This window comes from Erinaceus europaeus, chromosome 2, assembly GCF_950295315.1.
Source record: "Erinaceus europaeus chromosome 2, mEriEur2.1, whole genome shotgun sequence".
NCBI lineage: Eukaryota > Metazoa > Chordata > Mammalia > Eulipotyphla > Erinaceidae > Erinaceus > Erinaceus europaeus.
The window spans coordinates 147,188,029-147,209,032 of NC_080163.1; the positions used below are offsets into that span (position 1 = coordinate 147,188,029).

Below are 21,004 nucleotides of genomic sequence, written 5' to 3' on the forward strand. Positions count from 1 at the left end.
ATATGACCAACATTTTTTTTATCTTTGAGTCTTCACTTCAGTCACACACACACACACACACACACACACACACACACGGCAGGGGAGACAGACATAGACACAGAAAGAGAGGGAAAGACCATGACACTGAAATGTCCTAGAACCATTGTGGTGGGAGTCAGGCTCTTAATTATGGGAAAGTTGAACTACAAATTCTCCCAGGAAAAGGGGTCAGTCAACATTCAACACACAATTTCCCTAGGGAAGACTTGGAGTGGGATTCATTCTATGTCCATGGAGATACTTGTTATAGATCCAAATGAATATACCTCTGTGGAGAGCCCATATGGATTTTAATGATAGTGCTAACTTCACGCAGAGCAACTCCAATTCTTCGCATAAGTTGATTTTGGAATCTGTTCCTTAGCACTTCTTTGTTCTGTTGCATTCTACCAAATTCTTCTCATAACTTCTCATCCCGTTAATGTTTGTCGCCTATTCTATCAGTAGTCTGCAAGTCACAGAGACTGAAATTGAAGATGACAGAGATTTTAACCAGGAACTCCCTCCTTCAGGCTGAAACTAATAACCATTTAGTTCTAATTCTGAAAGATGGACAAGAGACTTATATTCCTGTGTTTCTCTCTGATTTCTCTTCATAAACCATCCTTCCCAAGGCCTTAACAATTACTCTTAGAATTGCAGACAAATGTAAACAAAAGATAAGAAAGAGGTAAGGGGAAAATAGCAACTCAAACTATTCAAGTGCAAATTATAGCAGATGGGCTGCTTCTAGCAAATAATCCTATACAGGTTTGAGAGCTCAGGTTGTTTGTTTTTTTGATGGGGGAAGGGTAGGGAAAGCCCTAGATATTTGGACAGACTATCAAGGCCTGGCTGCTTGGACATCTTAGTAAGATTCAGTTGTTTAAATTGATTTGTACTTAGGGTTAGGGGACAAAGAGAAGAAAGAGCGGATATTAAATCAGTCTGAATGTTAAAGAATGAAGTAGGAGGTAGTGACTAAGACTGAAAGTCAGTTTGCTTGGATTTGATTTAATCATTATTGTATTGTTTAGTTTCTCCATATTTACTACATTGGTTAGCTAGTTAACTTCGCTGGGCAATGGAGATAGCATAATGATTATGGAAAAAGACCATATTTTGGCCAGTATAAGTAGTGAGGATGTAAATACAGTGGTTCTTATATCCTTTTACATTATGACACTGAGTGTTTTTTTAACATATTCCTAGGAGTGTTATTGATGGATCAAAAAGTGTTTTCATGTTTGTCAAGGCTCTCTACAAAGTTCTCCATAGATGTTATACCAGTTTGAATTCACAGAAATAGTGTGTCATGGTATCTTTTAATCTTCATCTTCAATCTGTGGCCTAAATTCCATTCCATATTTTTGTACAAAGTCACCAAATTACTACTTATGGATGGTGGTGTTGTGTATGGTGCTCTTATGTGGTATGGTCTAACAGATCGACTCTAAGATTCTATGAAAAGCATGGTAAAGCAGGTACTTTATTTGCTGGGTCATTTCCTGGCCACAAATTAGCTTTTCCTGATCTGAGAGGCATCATAGTGGTTCTCACAGGATCTGTTTCCAGAGAGATTTTAGTAATTTCAACATTTCTGAGTCCCAGGTTCAGTCCCCCACAATACCATACGCCAGAACTGAGCAGTGCTCTGGTAAAAATAATAATAGTAATAATAAATAAATAGAATAAACTCTTAAAAATGTGTAAGCTACTTCACTTCTCTCTGTGTTTCTATCTCCTCTTTAAGATAGGGAAAACATTAGTGTCCTATTAGAAGTAGATATGTGAAGAGAAATTTTTATTTACATACTAATATCTTGCTTAATAGAGAGAAAAGTAATGCTAATGTTACAATAATTAAGTAACTATCATTTTCATCACTATTATACATTTAAAGAGAATATGCCCCAAAGGCACCTTCTTATCAGTAGAAACATTCAACTTCATTGTAAATATCTATTAAATTGTGAAATATACTCAAAAAAGATCATGTTTAGATTATTTGGGTTTTATTTGTTTGTTTATTTATTTATTTATTAAATATCAGTCTTAAATGTCTTAGGCGGGTTCATATCCCTTTTTTTAATGACTCCCTCAGACTTTTAAAAAGAAATATTTATTTGTTTATTCCCTTTTGTTGCCTTTGTTGTTTTATTGTTGTTGTCATTGTTGGATAGGGCAGAGAGAAATGGAGAGAGAAGGGGAAGACAGAGGGGAAGAGAAAGATAGACACTTGCATATCTGCTTCACCACTTTTGATGTGACTCCCCTGCAGGTGGGGAGCCAGGGCCTTGAACCTGGGTCCTTACGGTGGCCCTTGCACTTTGTGCCACCTGCACTTAACCCACTGGGCTACTGCCAGACTCCTGGCAGGTTCATATCTTTAGTAACTCCCTTTGCACCCAAAGACACTGTCATAGGCATTATTATCAGCAAGCAATAGTATAAGTTAAAAACAAACTGAGGTTAAATCGTCTCAACTAAAACATTGGGCCCAACATACACCTATGTGATTTAACCTTTTTCATCAATTGCGGTGTTTGATGTGAACGTTAAATTGGGCCAGAGATTGCCTGATGTGTTAGAGCACAGGACTTGTTTTCTTGAGGTCCTAGAGACTGAAAGTTTAATCCTTAGCACCACCATAAATCAGACCCAAGCAGTGCACTAGTCTTTCTTTTGCTGAAAAAAATAAATAAGTAAACTTAAAACAAAACAAAAAAACCCAGTGAGATAATACAGGTAAGGCTGTAAAACAGAAGCCGATATATTGTAAGGATTTGAATCAGTTTTTTTTTTCTCTTTCCTCTTTCATGCTCCTCACCATCCTTCTTTAGCCTCCTTCTGAACAGGCATGGGACCTATTTACTCTCTCTGGAATTCTCATCAGGCTCTAAATCTAAATATCCTGTAAATATTCTGTGATTTGGTTCCCTCTTTTTCTTTCCCCAGTCATGTGGACTTAGGGAAAAGGGTAGCAAAATAATTATATCGACACTCTGATTTATATTTGCCAATTTCTGCATAATAAATATGTCAGAAGTTAACGATTTAAAATAATAAACTTCTCTTTTTTTCCTGCTTCTGTAATACAGCTGGGTGGTTGAATTGGCTTTGCTAATCTTTCTGATCAGCGAGTGTCTTCTCTGAGGCTATATCTCTATGTTGCTGTCACATGTGTATTATCTCAGGCTGGTAAGGCCAGGTTACGTTACTTGGCATAGGTATTCTCTGCTCCATGTGGGCTCTCCTACTCCATACCTGAGCCTACACTTTCCTGTGGCACTCACAGCATTTTGTAGAGCTGCAGAAGTCTGTCTCTGGTGAGCAAGCGCTCGCTTTCCAACTCTATTTAAACCACATTTGTTAATATCATGTGGGCCACAATAGGTTGCATTACCATGAGTACATTTAAGGAAAATAAATGTTACTTATTAACAGGAGGAATGGGAAATACTATGGTTATTCTTTATTAAAATGTATTTCAGACAGGGATGCTGAATGACAATGTATATGACCAAGATGTGATAATGTCCTCTAGTTTATACTTAGATATTCATTCCCCTATTTGCTTATTTATTTGTTTCCAAAATCCCTCTTCTTGGATGATAACTGTGATTGCAGTTCTTTGCTCCAACACTTATTTGGGGGAAAGGATTAGACAAGAGTATTTCTAACAGTCATCACCTGTGGATTCTGTAGGATCTAAGCATAAATAGCAATTTGTATTGCTCAGATTTACCAATGCATTTATAATGTTCAAAATTTTTGCTACAGGAATAGTAGTATAAGCCTAAGTGATTATTATTACTACTATTTTCTGATATCTAGTCTGGTCAGATTCTTTTGTTATAAGTTCTCAAAAATCCATGCTATTTGCTGTCAGGGGACTGGCTAAAGTTTAAAATCATTTATTTGTTTGAGGGTTTTTGAAAATAAATTTCTAAGGGAAAAAATAGGTAAACTCATTCTCATGCAGTATTCATTTCATCATAGTTTATTATTGATTGCTATTTGATCCTGGGAGCCAAACACAATGCTTGGAACTCCTAATATGTATCTCCTAATATCTCTGAATAAAGAAAATAATAAATGAGTGCCACTGGAGAGTACCCTGATGAGTTCAGACCTCAGATAGCACTATTAATTGATTGGCACAAAGGCTCTTTGCTTAAATATACCCCCACTCTAGTCAACAATCACATATGTACTATGACTTTCTGGATGTTTTAAAATTCCATCTTTCTGAGCAACTGAAGCTAAGCTATAAAATGCAGGAATGACTATGACCTCCTAATATGAAAGATGTGGGGTTCTAACTGTGCTCATAGGAGAGGATTTCCACAGAGTATTAACCAATCTTGGGAGTCAGAGACCACAAGGAAGGTTCTGGCAGTGATGAGCCTCAGAAACCTCTCTTTCCCTAAGGAGCCAGACTACTGATCTGAGAACCTTTATTTCCTTTTTCCTGCTGAGAGCCTAGAGGCAAGCCCTGAATAATGCCAGCCCACACTTCATTACCCAACAAGCCCGTTTATCATTTAATCTAATCTGTATTGAACAAGTAGAAGCAGATTACAAAGCAGCAAAGCCTAAAGAATAAAAATGCAGCATATTTTCTGATTGCAGGAATTTCTAGTCCAAAGCTTAGAAACTGGGACTAAAAATAGGCACCAATTCTTTTATCACCTACCCTCACCCAACTAGTTTTCTAGTGCCAGGTCAGGTGGTCCACATTATGGCCAGATGGCATACTGTGGTAACTGTGCTAGATGTAAACTCTGATAACTTATTTCCATCTCATTTAGGGTGATAGGATGTTTATTGCTCATTACCCTATGCTTTCAAAAACTTGCCATTATATATTTTGTGCCTGGAACCTTTATACAGTAAGAACCCATCTTACATGTCACCCAAGGTCAAGGATGATGCTATTTGTCACAAGGATAGGTGGTTTGCTCTTTTTACGTCTAATTCTCTTTATACAGACATTCAAATGAACTAAAAACATAGAAATATTGAAATAAGGGAAATCCAGGGACAAGAATTTTAGTATTCACATTAAGAATACCCCTGGTTATGGGAGGAATATGGAGATTATAGCATGGACAATAGGAAAACAGAACAAATAGCTGTGATGTGTTGTTTCTAAAACTTCCTGGTGTGTCTAAGTCACCTTGAGGGCTTGTTAAAACATAGATTTCTGAACCATGAATTTATATTTCTAACAAGTTCCCATGTGGGACTGATATTGCTGGTCCAAGGACCACGCTTTTGAGAAGCATCACTCTAATCTCTGGATTCCTCATTGAGAATACAACTAAAGCAGCATTAGATATGGAGTTTGAATGAATAGAAATTGGCTTCTACTAATGAGCAAAGAGGAAACACAAATGCTTCTAGAGATTGCAAACTTTGGTGAGGAGGACAAAAATTATGATACAATTGAAATACTGTTTTTGTGGTATGCTAGGCATGCCCATTTAACATGTTTAATTCTCACAACTACCCTGTAAATTGATACTATCAGTTCTTTCATCTAATAAAGCAAAGATACCAAAGTTCAACCTTACCAAATTTAGGTATTTGATTCTGAGTTTGTCTGTCTCTTCAAACCAAATCTCTAACCTTTACCCTTTGTCCTCTTTTTGTGATAGCCTGACTGCTATTGAGATTTGCCATGATTCTCATTAACAAGTCAGATTTATACAAAAGATGACCTATCATTTTCAAAGTTCAAAAGTCCACAACCTCCCATCAACTTGCTCTCTATAGAGAAGATTCAAACATAATGGGATGTTATTAGTAGATATTCATCCTCACTGAAGTTGCTGAGTAGCTTAAGTAGAGGAAGGCCCAGATGAGATCTGAGAACCTGAAATTTACATCTGTGAACTCTCTGTTCCAGAATGATTTGAAATTCTTTTTTAATTTTTTACACTTTTTAAAATGTTTACAATTATTTTGATAGGACAGAGAGAAATTGAGGAGTAAGAGGGAGATAGAGAGGGAGATATACAGATACCTGAAGCACTGCCTCACCTGTGAAGCACTCACCTGTGAAGCTCCCCGGCAAGTGGGGGTTAAGGGCTCTAACCTGGGTCCTTGTGCATGGTAACATGTGAGCTCAGCCAGCTGCTTTGAATTTGTAAGAACCTCCTGTTCCTAAATTTGAGATAAATTAATATCTAAGTGGGGGGGTATATTGAAGAGTGAATGTGATACTACCCACTGAGCTAAGCCTGGGATGATGTTAAAGTCTACTTCACAAACACATTGCTACAACATTAAAATGAATGCTGACTCATAGGCTGAAGAAGCAAGCATGAAATAAACCACAGATCACAGGATAATTTAGCGAAAAAAATTAACTCTCAAACAAATCTAAGTTTCATTAGTAACTATATGATTCAGTGTAAACAATATCTTTCACCAATCTAGTTTATTTACTTATTCATGAAAGTACAACCTACTACTCCAGAGGGAACTCAAATATTTTTGTTTGATATATGTATGCATGCATGTATTATGTTATAGAATATGTGTTATATGAATTATATATATATTAAGTGAATATACATTATTTAGTTTATTATAGCTTAATGCAACATATTCTTTAAGTCTACCAATCTGTATCAATATCAGTGATAATGATAAAAACCACACTTACTTATTCTTTCTGTTAGACTATTCTAAGCTTAATGTTTAAGAGACTTGACTTTCTAGAACCTTTTCTGTTTCAGCTTTATTGGACTGTTTTGTTTAGCAAAAACAAGCAACTCTAATTTACTGTAAAGCAAATTTGTATAAGGAAAATAATGTTACATTTGAGCTGTTATTTATTTATTTATTTATTTATTGCTGGCCTTTAAATAAGACTTGTCATCAGACTGCATGTGAGGCACAGTATCCAAATCTCTTTGTTGGTTCATATTTGAATATCTCTGGATTTAAAAATACCCATACTGAGCCATCATTTGATTTCCTGCTGAACTGTTTTTCACATTTCCAATATAATTATGTAGCAGTTACAAAGAAACAAAAACCTAACTCCACAGAAAATGCCATAGAAACCCACATTTGTTTATTTAAGAAAAGATATAAAAAGCATCTGAGACAGAAACTGATATGTTGGGTAATTTCTCAAGGAAACTGATACTTCAAATAAATCTGAAAGTATCTGGAATTTGTCACTAGCAGTTGTTTAGCCATGGATTTAAGAAGTCAGTTTAGATGGTCTACAAGTGATCTCTACTGTATAAATGGGAGACTGTCTAAAGTGGGAAAGTGCTAGATTAGGCATTTTAATTTTAACTTGTTGTCTGAATGATTGCTTTCATACCTCAGAGTGTTAATCTTAAAAAGGTATAAAATACCATAAGCTAGTCATTAAATGTATCAAACATTTTCTGGTTGAATTCACAAAATATCAGTGAGAAATTAATTTCTATACACCAGTGCCAGCAGTGTGGTAATAGGTGGTTAAAGACCTAGCTTTTGACCTGGGGTGCAGTTTCTGGGGAATATAGGTGCTAAACCAAAGCCACAACAGCTAATGGAAGGAGACAGAAAGCATGCACACAACTCATAGCAGAAAGAAATGAGTTCTGTATGAAGCCTTCTCTGATTTTCTTATACAGTCAGGCTCAATCAAGGCTACCCAAAGACAAGTGAAGAAAAACAAGCATATTATAGGCAGAGGAAACAGCATGACTCCATAAAAGGTGTTTGGGGAATTTTATTGATTTTTGCCTGTTTCAGTTATGGCTATCTTTGCCTTCATTCTGTGCACATTATATTGCCATGTGGACTTTTCTGTGTTTCAGGAATGAAGCCAACTTGAAACTATAAATGAATGCGCAAGGTATATGTTCTGGTTGCAGAAAGGTCAGAGAAGCTCACTGTTCTTTGAACACTATAAGAATTTTCATTGGGGGACAGAGAGATAGCGCCTCAGTAGAGCATAGCACCTGCATGCATGAGGTCCTAGGTTCAGCCTCAAACATGGCAGATGTCAAAACTGAAACTGTGCTCTGTACTTATTCTCTCTCACACAAAATAGAAATCATGATTTAGGGAAGCTGCATGGATACAAAATTATCAGTGGTCACTCCACTGGTTCTATCGTGTTTTCTATTGACCCAGTGTCTAGATCTGTGAAATTGGATATTATCTGGGACAATCAAGGAAATAAAGTAGGATTTGAGATAATACCTAGCTTCAGGTGAATGCTAGTTACTATATGTAAACACTGTTTTTGGTGTTAGGTGTTTTTTTTTTTTTTTTTACATTATTTCCTCAGAGCAACATGAACATTGCTTCAGAAACATTTGAAGACAGCTTGAGGAAGGTCAGAGAACATATATAAGACCACAGATCTAATAATGTGAGATTTGGATTCACCAGGTTTTATCTGAAAGCTTGAACTTGTAATCTTTTGTGCTTCTAAGTAAGTGTGACAGATGGCAAACAAGACAAATATCCTTTGAAAAGTAATGATCTTTGTACAAAATTGTGCAAAAAGGCTTTTAGTTACCAGACCTTGGGTGTACAAAGGGGAAAAATCCTAGAAATTTAATTTCTCACAGTCTACTTAGGATAGAAATCATAAATAGCAGTCATATCAGGTATGTTTATTTGATTCATGCAATTTAGTCTAAGAATTTAGTTCACTGTTACATCCATATGAATACTCTTTTGCTACTTAAGATATACATACCATAATTATTTTATTTGTAATAGGGACATCTGACTTTAAGAGGAAATGACTTAATGACTTATGTAAGGAAAATTCATTCAGGATTTGTACATTTCATTATCAGGCTATTATGATCATAATTCTAGATTTCAGAGTTTTCTTAAAAATATTTCATGAAAGAGAGAAACACACACACACACACACACGATTATTGCTCTGTAGACACATGGCACAAAGCATCAAACCCAGGTCCTCAGGCCTCCATTGTATGTGATCCAGCCTCTCATCCTTGCTGCCAAAGTCCTCTTTAATATGTGAGTAAAAAGAGATAGCTACTAAGTGCTTATTAATCTCTGGTCAGTGAATCTCCAGTTGCTACAGCATAGCATGACAATGGTTAGTGAATAGAAGAGATGGAATTGTAAAGTGACTATAATATCTATAAATCATGCAATATTAGGCAAAATACTCATCTTTTCTAAGCCTCAGTTTCATCATTTGTAAAGTGAGTATGATACTTTTTTTGTATTATGCAACACATGTAATATAGTACCTACTCTTTAATAGATACTAGCACTGGAGCTACATGTTGACATACCTCGTTAAGTATACATATTACCATGCACAAAGACTGGGATTCAAGCCCCTGGTCCCACTCTATAGGGAGAAAGCTTCCCAAGTAGTAAAGCAGTGCTGCAGGTGTCTTTCTCTCACACCCTTACCCTCTCAATTTCTCTGTTCTGTCAAATTAAAGGTGAAAAAAAAAAAAAAGAAAGAACTACTAAAACATATGGGGAAAGACTAGAGTAGTAATTTTTTTTGTTTTTTTTTTACCCTTTAAGATAGTATAATCAAAGTATATTGTGGTAGCTAGAAGGGGCTCAGTGAGTTGAGCGCAGGACTTGTATGTGTGAGGCACTGCATGTGTTTGGAGTTATGCTCTGGTCTTTCTCCTTCTCTCTCACAAAAATTAATCTTTTTATTAAATATGGTCTAGAAAGATAATATCTCTGAAGAAATTTTAGATATTCCAGGAGGTCAGAACGGTTTTATGATATTAAATATTAAACTTCCTGGTAATGCTTTTTCACTATGTTTGCCTTTTTCTTTCTCATGTTTTCAGAAGTGAAAGTGTATATTTCCAGAGCTACACACCAGTTGATATTACTACAGAATGGCTAGTGGAATGTGTGCTTGTGTATTACCATGTTTTTAAAAAGTAGTTGTAATTTCTAAGTGGTAGATATATAACCAGTGACAGCAGACCTCTCCTCCTCCTCCTTCTTCTCCTTCTTCTCCTTCTCCTCCTTCTCCTCCTTCTCCTCCTTCTCCTCCTTCTCCTCCTTCTCCTCCTTCTTTTTCTTTTTTTAATTTTTTATTGTCACCAGGGTTACTGCTGGGGTTGAGCACTATGAATCCATTGCTCTTGGTGGCCATTTTTTCCTCTCCTTTATTTCTTCCTGTCTTATTGGGTAGGAAAGAGAGAAATTGAGACGGGACGGATAAATCAAGAGGGAGAGAAAGACAGACACCTGCAGACCTGGTTCACTGTTTGTAAAATATTCCTTTACTCCTGCAAGTGGGGAGTAGTGGACTTGAACCCAGCTCCTTTAGCATGATATTGTAGGCATTTAACTGAATACACTACTGCCTGGCCCCTCGAGCAACAGATTAAGTTGGGGGAGGGACTGTCGACAATTGCTAAGTCTGTGAAGCCATATTGGTTGAAAACTGTCACCTATGGAAGATAAATTTTTTCCCACTTAGTTTGAGGTAATTAATTTAATAGAGTGTTACTAAATCTTAGGAGAGAAATTCATAATTCCTGGGAGGATACATCTAATTTTACAGGTACTGTCAGACAGAAACCTCCTGGTACCACTTGGAGTGCTGTTATTTTTAGAGGCTACTCCTCCTTTCTGAGAATAGGCAGATAAAAGAGGATAAGGGCACCAATTTCATTCTTTTTTAAGATTGATTTATTTACTCATTGACTAAGAGAGAACAGAACACTGTTCAGTTAAATGTGATGCTGGGGATTGGTCCCAGGGGCTCATGCATATGAATAATTAATTACACATACAACTAAGACAGTCTACATGGCTCTTGCTTTATGTTTATCTAGTCACCTTTTTGTGATGACTTAATTTTAGAAATAAATGCTGATCCAGAGAATAATAATGATAACTATTATTATTTCTTGAGCCAATTTTCTAAAGTGTTTGACCCAAGCATTTTGAATAGAGTTAACAAGTGCTTGATAAAATTCCCGATGTTTGGCCAGTAAGGCAGGTCACCTGGGAGGGCATCATCTTCATCACTCATTTGTCCCAGGTTCAAGCCTGCCATAATGCCCCAGTGTGGTGGGGGAAGCTTCACTGCTGTGGTGTCCTCCCTCCTTTTGTATCTATTTTAAAAAGTTGTATTTGAATGAAAAGATCTGGCAGCTACTATATGTGTACAACTTTTGAGGACTTCTCAGTTTTGACTTCCAAATTTTACATCTGCTACCAATAGAATTTCTTCCATTTTAATTATACTATATACTTGGTAAATGGATTAGTCTTTTTTATTGTGAAGCCTCACAATAACTCCATGCAATATGCCAAAGCTGATATTACCATTCCGCATTTGAAGGTGATACGGCTGATGAGCCAAAAGCTTAAGTTGTTTCTTTAAGATCATTCAACTAGATAGCATGAAGTCATTATGCTACCTTAAGGCTTTTTATGAATACATAATTAGAATGTGCTTCACTATTATCCATTTTGCAAGAACAGATATACACCAGATCGATTCTACTAACACAAGCTGTACTGTGCTGACAATAATAGCATCTGTTGGTCACACTGTGATTACCATCAGTTCTGTCACTTAGGGAACTGAGAGATCAGTGGGACACACACTAAAAAAATTATGTAGAAATCATTGCAGTAAATACTTTGAAGAGTGTCAGTTTATCAGAAGAAGCAGAATTGAGAATATGAATGTTTCTACAAGCACAATGGCACAGAATGTCTGCTGACTTGCACCTTGCAGAATGCTCATTGTCTCATCGTTCTTCAGATTGTCTTCTGAAGCACATAAAATGTCACCCTGGAACTTGTGGTTTATTTAGAGGGTTGGTCCTGCACTTAAAGGTGCCCGGATAATCTTGACATGAAGCTCATTTTCATAACATAAGTAACTTGCACAGACAAGATACTATTAGTGCAATCTTCCTATCTACAACATTAAGGTAAGATACTGTGAAATAGATTATTTCTGAAGTTACTTAGCTAGTCCTTATGGAAACAAAGGTTCACCAAGTTAGTGTTTCTACATACTCTGTATTCCTAAGTCACTATCACATGGGATTTTTGCAATTCTTTTTTTCTTTTTCCAAGTCATTTTATTGGGAGAAAACAATGGCTTATAGTAGAGTTCTTGACATATGAGTACAATCTCTTACCTTCTGGTGATAGATGTCTGTATTCCACTCCCCACCACCAACCTAAGTCATTCACCAGATTTCTCAATGCCTTCTCTGCCTCTCTGGAACCTCTCTCCCCTAGAGTCCTTTTTTGGTGTAATGTGTGATACATCATACCCAGTTGAAGTTTCACCAGATTTTTTCCCTTGTTTCTTGTTTCTGAAATTCAAGCCTTTATCTATGCAAATATTTAAATTTATTCTGGATATTGAGTATCTCCTCTGCTTTCGATTCTCCCTTGGAATCAGCCATGGGTTTCTAAAAGAAAAAGAATCATGTTTAAACAAATAAAGTTATACGGATCCATTGTATAAATAAAGTTATATGGACCAAAACAGATGTAAACTTCAGATCCTCTTTTATATTTTAAAAACAATGAAGCCACTTCTATATTTTTGTTAAAATTCCAAGAGAGATAAAACAGTAGAACTCTTCAGCATTTTTAAACGATTATATGACTGAAACTATGTGATGTCAGAACATCTGGGAGCAAAAATGAAAAATTAAATCAGCTGGCATTTCACTCAGACACAGCCAGGCAATGGATGTAGAGAAAAGGTTGAATGAGTATCACAACTAATTTTGATAAATTCCAGAGAAGTAATATTGTCTAGTCATTAAGTATTTGGAGTTGTAGATCAAATGACAATAATCTCATTAGGGGATTAGATGCAATACTGAAGAGTTCGCCTATATGATTGTTTTTTCTTGAGAGAGGAACAAGGAGAGAACATAGCCTGTAGCATTTAAAGATCATGCCATTTTCTAGTTTCTAGTTCTCAGATGTATTATTTCTTCTTCCAGAAAAATTCTTTAGTTTCTCAGATCTATTTGAGACTTAGACAACTGATTTCAAAATTTGATTTACATATAAAAAAGGATCTCTTTAAAAACTAGGTTCTCACATCTACCTTATTGGCAAAAGTTAGAAGTGGTATTTGAAGAATCCAAAGCAGTAATGGTAATTACCTCTTAATTTGTCCAGTGTACAGCTCTTTACATAAATTCCATTAATCAGTGCAGCATGTCTCTGAGGTACGCAAAGAGCAAGTAATACCGGCACCCATTTTTCAAATTTAGAAAACAAGCTAGGAAATTACTTTGCTAGGACAGCACTTAGAACCTTGACCAGATCACTGCATGTTTACAGTCATACTGTCACTTTGAAAATAGGATAAGCATTACCTAATTAATTCATGTGGACATTATTAAACATTTCTATAATGAGGCACATGTATGAGGATGTATCTATAGATTTGTGCCTATGTGTATAGTATATCCTAAATGGAAGATGGAAGAAACATGTTCCCATACAGTAAAATTAGCAATAGCAATCTAACAAGTAATTTTAAGTTACTCAGTTTCTTTGTCTATGCCACAATTCCCACTGCATGCACTGAAAACAAACCAGGTTTCTCTACTTTCCTCTCCGTAGTATATGAAACAATAGACTTTGGAAACTGGTGTATTTTAGAGTTTAGATAAAACGAGACATGTAGAAACACTAATCTGGAACCTTTATGGACATCTATAGTGCATCAGTAATTGGATGTGAATGATTAGCAGTTCATGTAGATTAGTTGTAATTAGTCTTAACTTTCCCAAGGATAAACTGGAAGTTGATTACCATTCTTTGATTTAGTCTAAAACCTGTTCCTTTCACAACTCTTTTTTTCAATGTTTTTTCCTTCATTTTTGTTGTCAAAGAGAGGAGTTTTAGACAAATTAACTTCTTTTGAATTCTGTGCAGCCCACACACTTATTGTATGACTATAAGAAACATATTTCTGAGCTTCAAATTCCTTCCTTAAATATGAATAGCAATACCAGTATCACAGTGACCTAAAATAAAGCCACTTATTTTGAACCTAATACCCTGCCTGACACGTTGAAATTGATAGTTGTAATGGGTATGTTAATTAATTTGATTGTTATGCATTGATCATCCTAAATCATTCATCTTTGAATCTTCAGAGGCTAGTGGAAACTAGAACACGAGGCTCAATAACACTAGATGCTTTTTTTTTTTAAACTATTATTAATGAATGACTACCTTGCTCCATTAGCTATTTCCTTTGGCGGTTACAGGTATAACTTGATTTATTATTTCACTTCTGGTGATTCTGTGAACTATCCAAAAGTCCTAATCTACTTACTAAGATTTTGAAGCATTTTGTAGCCATGTCTCCCTACTTACTCTTTTGCTAAAAGATTAAGAACAGGCCCCCACACACTGAAGTCCCTAGCTATCTACTCAATATGAAGTTTGCTATCTCCTTGAAGTTAAAGTGGTAAATGATTTTTTTTTTTTACGCTGTCAGTGGTGCATTCAGATAACACTTGATTCTGCCTGCATACTTCCACAGAATTGAAGTTTAGAAGATAAATATGCAAAGAATCCAGACAGGGACAATCTGAGACTTCCCTTTTAACTCTAGTTCCCAATAGTATTACTTGATAGCTAATGTGCACACTGTCGACTTGGAATCTGTGCCCTGTGATTCACATGGAAGGTTTGACAGGAAGCCTTGGGGAGAAGAACCACAAGCAGGCACTGTGCAGATTCTAAACCAGAAAATCCTGGGTAATGAGTGTGTCTGAGGTTCTTATTATGGCCTTAATGGTTGGACAGTAAAATGGGTAGTACTGCTTGAGTTAGTGATGATATCTATTCTCTCTTTGGCATGTGCGCACAGTTCATGACATTCCCAGTGGTAAAACAAACAAACAAACAAAAACATGGGAATCAGATGTGACCCGTAGGAGCTACCCTTTCAGATGATAAAGCTGGACAATTTTGCAAGGCATTAGGAATTTAGATCCGAAGGATCTTTCTTATTGCCTTTGTGTGTGTGTGTGTGTGTGTGTGTGTGTGTGTGCTGTGTGAGCTCAAATTCTAGGTGGGCTGCTTATGAAATATGTGATCTCAAGTAACCTGTGTAACATCCTTTTACTAGCAGGAGCTTGATGCCCAAATGTTCTCAATCATATTCAAAACAGCTGCCTTTTGGTGAAATGCATATGGCAGTTGTTGAGCAAATATTCCTGACACACTGCTTCTCAAGCTTTAACATGCCTTTAGATTACCCAGAGATTTTGCAAAAATACAGATAAGAACTCTCCTAAGGCTGCAATACATTTCTCTTCAAAAAAGAAACGTAATGCAGTGCTGAAACCTCACATTGGTGCCATTATTTCCAAGTCAACAATTTTGTTCTTTATTTAGTAAGAGAGGGAAAACTTTTGAGAGAGGAGACACCCTGCAGCACTATTCCACCATTTGTGCCCTGAAAGTTCCTCAGTTCCATCCATGCTGCCCACAACTGGTGCTGGGACTCAAATCCAGACCCTCATATGTATGGTAAGCCCAAATATGCATTTATAATAAGCTTCTAAGTGATGCTGACAGTGCTAGTCAGTGAACACTAACTTAGAGGAACAAAATATTTGTTTGGCATAAGTTTAATAGTTATTAGAAAACCGAGCCATAGACTAGTGTTTCTCAAAGTTTGACATGCATCACAGTCACAGTTTATTTGTTCACAACATCACAGTTTTTGTTCCATTGACTCTGAGTTGGTAGCTGAAATTTTTCATTTTCCATTTTTATTTTCTTTATCTCTTGCTCTTTCTTTCTTCCTTTCTTATTGGATAGAGACAGAAAGAAATTGAGAGGGGAGGGGAAGATAGAGAGGGAAAGAGATAGAGAGAGACACCTGCAGCCCTGCTTTATCACTCATGAAACTTCCTCCTGAGGTAGGGGATCAGGGGCTTGAACTCAGGTCTTTGTGCACTGTAGTGTGTGTGTTTAACCAGGTATGCCACTGCCTGGCCCCAGTTTTTCATTTTTGATATGTTTCTAAGTGGTATTCACACTTCAGGATACAACATAAATTGAAAACCACTGACCAAGGTTAGTTTTTCCCTTCTGAAAGCATCCATTAATGGTTTTTATTTTTTTCTTTTTCATTTAATAAAAGATTAATTAACAAAACCATAGGGTAGGAGGGGTACAACTCCACACAATTCCCACCACCCAATCTCCATATCCCACCACCTCCCCTGATAGCTTTCCCATTCTCCATTCCTCTGGGAGCATGGACCCAGGGACATTTTGGGTTGCAGAAGGTAGAAGGTCTGGCTTCTGTAATTGCTTCCCTGCTGAACATGGGCGTTGACTGGTCGGTCCATACTCCCAGTCTGCCTCTCTCTTTCCCTAGTAGGATGGGTCTCTGGGGAAGCGGAGCTCCAGGACACATTGGTGGGGTCTTCAGTCCACAGAAGCCTGGCCGGCATCCCGATGACATCTGGAACCTAGCCAAACAAATTGTTGAGCAATCATGGATCCCAAGTTTAGAATAGTGGAGAGAAAGTGTTAGGGGGATACTCACTGCAAACTCTAGTGTACTTCTGCTTTCAGGTATATATTTTGCAGTAGTTTATGGATATATGTGAACATATGCTCTCTCTCACTGGTATATATCTAGGTTTTGGGACTTTGTTAGAAAGTGAACCACCTGAGATGGAATTAGAGTATACTATGAAAGGAAAGGTCTCACCTGAGTAATGAAGCTGAAGGGTTGTCATTCCACACGTGAAGTCTCTGGACACAGTCTGAAGTGAAGCATGTTGAGGTGGCAATCATTGTGTTGGTTAGGTTGTGATCGGCAGATGCAATATTATTTGATATGGATTGGGAGAGGCATATGGGAAAGTGGGCCCTATCCAAGGGTTCCAGGACTGGGGCAAGTAGAGGCTCTATAGTGGAGATGTAAGGTTCCTGCTGTCTTAGGGTTCAAAAAGACAATCGATAGTTAATGTTATCATCACATTAATTGGTAATTGTGTTAACTTTGAAAAGTCCTTTTGTTAGGGTTTGCTGTACAGTACCCAGTATCTTGTATATAGCTGTGCTATTGGTTGCTTCTGATCTACTTGGTCTAGGCTTTTGAGAGAGTCTGCATATCAATTACACAGCCTATATATTAAAAGGATTCAGTTTGTGTTTTGAAAAACTTCGAGACATACAATTAATTTTCCCCCTCTCGTATTAATTAACTAGTGATTTATATGACTATATTTTACTAAGAGTGTACATAAACACCATTCCCACCACCAAAAGACTGTGACCCATCCCTCCCACCCACTCCCACCCCCCCCACTGGCCCAGGAAGCTGCATGTCTACCCCTCACCACAGGGCTTTTACTTTGGTGCTCTACTTACAATTTGGTCAGGTTCTGCTTTTAAAACCATATTTGGTATTTTAGTCTTAGGTGATGATTACCAGGAAGTTGTTTTCCACTTTTAATTTTGAATAATCATAGATTTACATACAGCTTTAAGAAAAAATAGAGTTACTTTGCACATACATATGGTTTCCAAATCATAGTCTACCACCGAATATTTACATCAATAATATTTATCCTATTAATTAATTAATTAGTTAATTTGTTTATTATTGGAGACAGAGAATTTGATAGGGAAGGGGGAGATAAAGAAGGAGAAAGACAGAGAAACACCTACAGCCTTGCTTCACTACTCATAAGGCTTTTCACTGCAGGTGGGGACTTCGGGCTTGAACCCATGACTGTGCATACTGTGTTGTGTGTGCTAAATCGGGTGTGCCACTGTCTGGCCTCCTATCAATTTATTAATACATCATGTTTTACATTCAGTGTTTGTGTATAATTACTTCAAGTATTACTATGTAATCTTCTTCTTCTAGCGTTTGCCCTTCTTCCGTAGCCAGTCAACAGCATCACACCCTTCTTCTTCTAGCATTTGCCCTTCTTCCGTAGCCAGTCAACAGTGTCAGGTTGAGCCTGATGTAAAGTTTCGAGACCTCCTTTGAATCTGGAGAGGTGGCAGTCGTTGACTATGTGGGTCATAGTCTGTCTGTAGCCGCAGGGGCAATAATTCATAGCATTACAGAACAGTTTCATCACTCAACATAATGATCTCTCATTTTTTTATATCTACACACATATATATCTTCCGAACCCAATATTGTACTCCTAATCCATTCTCTATTGCTGTAATTTTCTCATTTCAAAACTGGTGTCTACATGAAATTGCATAGTATATAACAAGTGGGATTTATTTTTCTTTTACAGCCACCATAATTATTGCTGGGCTCAGCCAGTTTCTTATAGCCCAAACGTGGATGCAAATTAGATGCCCAACAACCAATAAATGGCTAAGGAAATTATGGTGCATATATACATCATGGAGTACTATGCAGCTGTTAAAAACTATGCACGCGTCTCCTTTAATGTCGTGTTCAGCACTTGAATGCATTATGTTGCGTGAGACAAAAGAGAAAGAGAAAGATCACATGCTCTCTTTATCTAGTTACCTGTCATTGGGTAGTTAGGCTGTTTCCCTATTTTAACTATTATAAATAGTGCAACTGTGAACAGAGTGGTGTACCTATCCTTTCATATTAGTGTTTTCAGACCCTTTGGATATAGTCCTAGTGAATGACTGTGCTGAAATATAAGGTCTTTTCTTTTTTTTTCCTTTTCTTTTCTTTTCTTCTCTTCTCTTTTCTTTTTTTTTTTTTTTGCCTCCAGGGTTACTGCTGGGGCTCGGTGCCTGCACTATGAATCCACTGCTCCTGGAGGCCATGTTTTATTATTATTATTGTTGTCATTGATGTTATTAGATAGGACGGAGAGAAATTGAGGGGGGGAGACTAAAAGGGGATGAAAAAGAAAGACACCTGCAGACCTGCTTCACCGCCTATGAAGTAGTCCCACCCCCCCCCGCCCTCCCCTGTAGATGGGTAGCTGGGGGCTGGAACCGGGATCCTTATGCTAGTCCTTGTGCTTTGTGCCACGTGTGCTTAAACCACTGTGCTACCGCCTGACACCCGATGTTCTCATTTCTATTTAAAGACCTTCCATACTTTTTTCCCATAGAGACTACATCAGTTTACATTCCCAACAGTGTACCAGAGATCCCTTTTCTCTGCATTCTCACCAACACTCAGGGCTTCCTCTTTTACTGATCTAAGTTATTCTCCCAGGTGTAAAGTGCTCTCTCACTGTGGTTAATTCGAATTTCTCTACTAAGTGATGAAGAACACTTTTCATATGCCTGTGAGCCCTCTGTCTTCTTTAGATCATTGTCTGTTCAGATCTTTTGCCTATTTTATTAGTTGTCAGTTCTCTTGCTGTTGAGCTATATGAGTTATAGATGTCAATCTGATGTGTGATGTGCAAATATCTTCTCTTAATTGCTAGCTTTTTAAATTTTTTAATATTTATGTATTCCCTTTGTTGCCCTTGTTTTATTGTTGTAGTTATTACTGTTGTTGTTATTGATGTCGCCGTTGTTGGAGAGGACAGAGAGAAATGGAGAGAGATGGGGAAGATAGAGAGGGAGAGAGAAAGATAAACACCTGCAGACCTGCTTCACTGCCTGTGAAGCGATTATCCTGCAGGTGGGGAGCCAGGGGCTCGAACCGACATCCTTAGGCCTTGTGCTTTGTGCCACATGCGCTTAACTCGCTGTGCTACCGCCCCAACCCCCGATTTTTTTCTTATGTAACTATTTCAATATGTAGATGCTTTTAAATCTGAAATTATACGTGTTTACTCTTTCTTTAGTTTCCCTTACTCGTGGGGTTGCATTTCCAAATGTTTTTGATGTTAAGGTCTGAAACTCTTTCACCTCTGTTTTCTTTCCTATATTTTGTAGTTTCAGTCATAATACCAATCCATGTCCAGTTCATTTTAACATATGGTGATAAGTGATAGCCTAGTTTGATATTTCTACATCTGACAGACCAATTTTTTCCCAGTACCATCTGGTAAAGAGGCTTTTTTCCCCCCTCATTACTGAATGGTTTTAGCTCCTTTGTCATATGTGGATGTACATGTATATCTTTATTTGTGGACTGTCTATTCTGTCCCACTAGTGTAAGTACCTATTTTCATTCTAATACCACACTGCTTTAATTACTGTTGCTTCATATTACAATTCAGCATGAGGAAGTACAAAGTTTCCACCCCTCCCCTCCTTATTTCTCTTATTGATTGGATACCCATGGTCTTTTGTGGTTCCACACAAATTTTAAGATTATTTGTTAAATTTCCTTGAAAAATGCTATGGGGGAATTTATTGGGATTGAGATTATAGCTGATCTAAATTGTTTTTGGCAGAATGAACCTATTTAGTCTCTCTATATTTGAAGAATACATCTATTGATTTCCTTGTGCCTCTGTACAGTATCTTATACTGTTCATGGTAGAAGTATTTTATCTTTTTCAGCTCAGTTGGGAGTGGGATTGCAGCCTTCATGTACCTATCATCTGACTTATCATTTATATATATAGAAATGCCATATATTACTATTCAGCAATTTAAATAGATGATATTGTGTCCTTTGGAACAAAATGGATGGAACTAGAAGTGATTTTGTTCTTAGAGAAGTATGGAGAGTAAAGACAACTACCAGATGGTTTCACTCATATATGGAATGTCGAGAATTAAATCACAAGCTTGCACAAAGAAAGCAAGAAAGAGTAGCTAACCTTTGGGAGAACTTTGGTGTTTATCCTTGATGGGAGGGTGAGGGTGCAGAACTTTGGTGGTGGTAGTGATGTGGAACTCTAACCTTTTCTTTATTTTATGCTATTTTTTTCTATTACTATTAAATGCAATGTTTTAATATAACAGGAACTGATGGCAGGTGACTTGCTAAACTTAGTGATGTTACATGAGTATATTAATTTTTTGTTCCTTTTGTGAACTTAGTTTACAGTGGAGAAGTCTTTTGCTTTGATACACTACACCTTGTCTA

The 21,004-nt window shown here is 37.1% G+C and overlaps 1 protein-coding gene across 5 annotated transcripts in view; it reads left to right on the forward strand.

Moving 5' to 3' along the window:
- Positions 1–21,004, forward strand: part of CDH8 (cadherin 8) — a 487,537-nt gene that overhangs the window by 333,164 nt on the left and 133,369 nt on the right. The window contains exon 1 of one of the 5 annotated variants that reach the window (XM_060185430.1): positions 11,856–11,963. The exons of the other annotated variants lie outside the window; for them this stretch is intronic. The gene's annotated coding sequence lies outside the window, so the exon portion shown is untranslated. Of the gene's footprint in view, positions 1–11,855; positions 11,964–21,004 lie in introns of those variants that run through there. 5 annotated transcript variants of the gene reach the window in all.